The sequence below is a fragment of the Lynx rufus genome, unplaced genomic scaffold (genome assembly GCF_022079265.1).
Source record: "Lynx rufus isolate CCGP_SWC_20201006 ecotype Redwood Valley unplaced genomic scaffold, mLynRuf1.p SCAF_1, whole genome shotgun sequence".
NCBI lineage: Eukaryota > Metazoa > Chordata > Mammalia > Carnivora > Felidae > Lynx > Lynx rufus.
The window spans coordinates 160,184,818-160,190,111 of NW_025814823.1; the positions used below are offsets into that span (position 1 = coordinate 160,184,818).

At 40.3% G+C, this 5,294-nt stretch overlaps 1 pseudogene; it reads right to left on the reverse strand.

The window, feature by feature from the left end:
* Positions 1 to 2,115: 2,115 nt before the first annotated feature.
* Positions 2,116 to 2,612, reverse strand: LOC124506676 (peptidyl-prolyl cis-trans isomerase A-like; annotated as a pseudogene).
* Positions 2,613 to 5,294: the final 2,682 nt, after the last annotated feature.

Consider the following 5,294-nt stretch of genomic DNA (forward strand, 5'->3'; position numbering starts at 1 on the left):
TTTGCCATGTGCTGGACACTGTTCTAAGCACTTTACAAATATTAACTCAATGATTTCTCATAATTATGCCATGTAGTAGTACCTACTATTATATCCACTTAGAGGTGATTAAAAACTGAGGTACTGAAAGATTAGTGTAACATCAGTGATTTGATGTTTCAGAGTATACTTCTTCCTGGACTTCTGAGAGATATGTTTCCCACTTCCTTATTTAGAAATCTATAGCATCTATAAGTGCTCTAGTGAATGGCCTCCGTCATTCATCTTATTGCTTTATTAAGCAATTAAGTCCTGTTAGCTGCCTGAAACTAAGTATTCCACGTCTTCAAAAATCCTGAGAACTTGGGAACAGGATTTCCGTGAGTATTTTAAGGATTCTTTTTGAGGACTTTAGCGCAACATGCTATGAATACTTTCTTGAATTATTAAGAATCATGGGACATCTGGATTAATTAGCAGGGCAAATCTGAATGAGTCTTTTACTCCCAAAGTACAGTGCTCTTCTCCTCCTGGGTTGATATTATGCCCTTGACTTTGGCTGTGGACAATTCAGCAGCTGAAGGAGGAATTAACAGTTCAGACAAGACTAATCCCACTACCAAGAACAAAATGGCAAAGAAAATACCTTTTGATCCCTTATTCACTTTAAAATCAGCCCAAAAATGAGAATAAAAGAAAGTCAATTTTAGATGATCCTAAAATAAATCCACATTCCCTAAACCATGTTTAAATCAGAAGTGAATAGGGGAATGGGAATGCATTTACCAGACAAAGAAACATCCAATGCAGGTAAAGGTAGATACCAGTGGAAAACAAGTCAATTTGCACTGAATCATTTCTGAAAACCTCAGGAAAAGGAGATACCAGGTACCAAGAAAGGTATGGGTGATTCCAGCAAGTGAACGCAATAAGAATCCAGGTCTCCCCTGAAAAACTGGTCCAGAGAAACAACCTGTAGATAACTACTCCTGGAGGAGACCAATAAAGAGTGACAAATGAACACACTACTGACCTACAGTGAAGCTTGTCAGTAACTGGGTCAGTAAGACCCACTACTCACAGGGAGTTTTCAGTGAGCCTCTGAATGTCCATACCTACACATGAATGGGAAACCTAGGGTCACCAAGAGGTCAAGGGACACCCCTTCCTGAATGAGAAAAAACCCTCACCACTAACCCACCCAGCCCTGCCATGAGCTTAAAAGGTGTCAGGGAAGGGGGAGAAGCAGGGAAAAAACAAACTGCAGAGAAGAGATTTTCAGATGTACAAGATTTCACAACCACAACCAAAGAATTGGATTCTATTTTTTTTAAATCTTGAGAACAAATGAGGAATTCTGGAAGACTAAAAATATTACAGCAGAATTAAAGATACCCCTAGGAGACATGGAAAATAAGTCTAGGAAATCTCTAAGAAGGTAGGACAGAAAAACTAAGTAATGAACAAAAGGAGAGAAAAGGTTTGTTTGGTTTGGTTTTATTTTGAGTATCAAACCTGGATGTGAACATTGACTCTTGGGAGTTGCAGAAAGATTGAACTAAAAAATCATTTGGAAAAGACAAAGAGGATTGAAGAATGACAAGCAAATGAAACCATGAAACAACTCCTGGTGGGGGAGTGGGGCACTACTTGGTCCACTGAAGAAAAATACTTGAATATACTAACGGAAATACTACATGAATTTAACTAAAAAATTATGTTGTGGTTGTACCATATTGAAAAAAAAGAGGTGGACAAACTATGTAAGAGGGCAAAAATTATTATTTGCTATAAACACAGAAAATGCTTAGAATTGATGAATTAAGAGAAAGCAATAAATATATAGAGATACAAAGGTAAATACAGAGGACAAAATCTAACAATTTAAAGTGGTTGCTTTGTTGTTGTTGTTGTTGTTGTTGTTGTTGTTGTTGTTGTTGTTTAGCCTTTATTTCATGATCATAAACTTCACTCTGCAATCCAGCTAAACTTAGAGGGGAGTAAGGAGGACACGGGACCCATAGAACTGGGGCGGGAGCATAGCAACTCTAGATTTCGAGCAGATGGGGGCGGAGGGGCGCACTCCCGAGCTACAGAAGGAATGGTCTGGTAGTTAAGATAAAACACGAGTCAAATTTATTGGATTTGTCCACAGTCAGCATTGGTGATCTTCCTGCTGGTCTTGCCATTCCAGGACCCAAAGGGCTCCACGGCTTCCACGATGTTTGTGCCCTCCTTCACCTTGCCAAACACCACGTGCTTGCCGTCTAAACACTCGGTCTTGGTGGTGCAGATGAAAAACTGGGAACCGTTCGTGTTGGGTCCAGCATTTGCCATGGACAGGATGCCAGGACCTGTGTGGTTCAGGATGAAATTCTCATCGTCAAACTTCTCCCCGTAGATGGACTTGCCTCCGGTGCCATTATGGCGTGTGACGTCACCACCTTGGCACATAAATCCCGAGATGATCCTGTGAAAGCAGGAACTCTGTAACCAAATCCTTTCTCCCCAGTGCTCAGAGCACGAAAGTTCTCTGCTGTTTGGGGGACTTTGTCTTCAAACAGGTCGAAGGAGACGTGGCCCAAAGGCTCGCCGTCCACAGCTATGTCAAAGAACACGGTGGGGTTGACCATGGCTGAGCGGCGCGGGCGATTCCAGGGCATCAGCGTCTGCCTAAAGTGCTTGCTTTTAAAGAGTGGGATTTGGGGGTGAGGGACATGGATACTGTGTGGGGTTTTTTAAAGCCTTTTCATACTTAAGTTTTTTAAATTTTATTCTGAGAGAGAGAGAGAATGCATGTAAGCATGGGAGGGGCAGATAGAGGGGAAGAGACAGAATCCCAAGCAGGTTCCACGCTGTCAGTGAAGAGCCCAACATGCGACTCGATCCCATGAAAAACCGTGCTATCAAGACCTAAGCCGAAGTCAAGAGTTGGACACTCAACTGACTGAGCCACCCAGACGGCCCCATACTTAAAAATTTTTTAATCTGGGGCATGATTACCCTAAAGAATTAAAAATACAATTACAACATCTACATAAACTTTCCAGATCACAAAAATGACTATCCTTTGATAAATAACTATGTTCACTGGAAGCATATGGACAGTATGATGATCTATTATAGAGGATTTCCTGGGTAACAAGATGAAATTTAAGGTAATACTAGCTAGAATATAGGTCTGGCTGCATTTGAAGCTGTTAGTACAAGTCTCTTGTCAACTCACAGGTCTTTAGGTTGTTTGAGTTTCACTTTTCTGAACACAGTATAGAGCTTTTAAACTGTGAAGTAAATGCTTTAGGACAGTGTGTTTCAAAATGTTTTCCTCAGTCCCTGGATGGTTCCTCATAGTCTACGAAGGATCCTCAGTCTGGCAATTGTAACCTTTTTTTTTAATGTTACATTTTTTCCCATTTATTTCATAAATTTGACATTTAAGGTGAATTTTAATTTTTGCTAAGATCTCATTAGATCTTAACAATGTCTGAGCTTTTAGAGTTGTACATGTGCTTTTTGGACTGTACTCATCACAAAATCTTGTATAACATTCAACTATATGAAAATACTGTCTGTTCACAGTGTTTTCAAGTCAACTGAATACTGTCATTTCAATTTGTTAAATATGCATTTTTCATCGTCCAAATTTAAAGAAAATATATCCATAGTATAAAGTAGTTCACTAAAGATTAAAAGGAGTGACGAAAATGGTAATGTACATACTGTGACTCATAATAAAAGCAGAAAAATAAATAGGGTGCAAAACATCAGTATAAATATAGAAAGTGAATCTGCGTAAGTGAAAGCAAGAAAATCTAAACATGTAATGATATTCCATAAGCAACCAATAAAGAAAATTATATACAGTGAAAAATATAAGATAAATGAACTTTATTGGAAAATTGATCCACTGCCTCCAGCCCTAGTGCATTATCTGTTAAAATACTTGTCTACAGTAGCATATAGCCCTAGAGGGTCTTATGCATAGTGACTATTCTTGTAAACTTAATCACATTTTTGTAAAACTATGCAAAATAATGTTATTCAATATACAGTTGCTTAAATTTTTTTTCTGAGAGCAGATGAATGACCAAACTACATACTAGTATTTATACACCTGCTACCCTTTATAGCTGTGAAGATTTAAAAACCAAAAAAGGTCAACGTCTTGTTATATCAAAAACAACGTCTTGTTTTCTTGTTATACGTTTCAAGAAAAACATCTTCAAACAACATGTCTTACCATGTATCAATAATTTATATAACATCATAACAATAAAACAATGTGATACTGCCTCAGAATGAGAAAAATAAGCCAGTGAACAGAAAAGAGGTAAGAAGTTGACCTAAGTCAACTTCCTATGTATATAGGAACTTGATATATTATGGGGATCTGTTGAAAAGTTTTCCAAGGATGAAAGCACTAGCAGGCACCGTTTTTTTGGCCCTTTCCTTCTACCTAGCTGGCCTGGCTCTCATGGAGCTCTGATACTCTCTCCATCTACTTACTCACTCCAGCATTTCCTGCAGACTCACTGGCCCATGCCACCCACGTGGCCCAGAACCCCTTCCAAACAGCTCACCACCCTCCCACACCTGACAGGCCCCCATGGCCATCACCAGAGCCCTTTTCAAGGGGCTCACCACCCCCACCACTGCCAACAGGTGGCCTTAGCCAGCACCAGAATTCTTCCTGGGCACCTCTGTCTGAGGGGATCAGCCCAGTACACTAAAACATCTACAAAAGTTGCAGCCAGACCTCACAGCAAGTCTCACTGGAGGCCTATCTTGCCCATCGGTATGCTATCACTGTCACAGCCAAGCCTGTAGCCAGCTATACCAAGAACTGACAGCACACCCAGTGGGCCCATAACAGTCGTATCCAGGCCTCTCAGTGAGAGATGCCAGGGGCCAGCCCTGATTACTGGTATGCCAACAGCAGTCACAACGAGACCTCACAGAAAGATGCACCAGGGGACAGTCCTGCAAAACAGTGAGTCTGCACCAATCACAACCTAGCCACAAAAGGAAGGTACATGCAGCCCACACAGGGGGTACTTCTAGGGCAGCTGGCTCAGGTTACCAAGGTTACCCATAGGACTCCTTCTGCACAAAGCCACTCCTTTATTATGGGGAGACATAAATGATCTACCTAACACAAAGAAACAGGAAGTTAGGCGAAATGAGGAGACAGAGGGATATGTTCTCAAGAAAAGAGCAAGAAAAACACCTTAGAAAAAGAATTAAAACAAAGCTATCTGTCACATTAAGAATTCAAAGTAATAATCATAAAGATATTCACTGAACTCAGCAAAAGA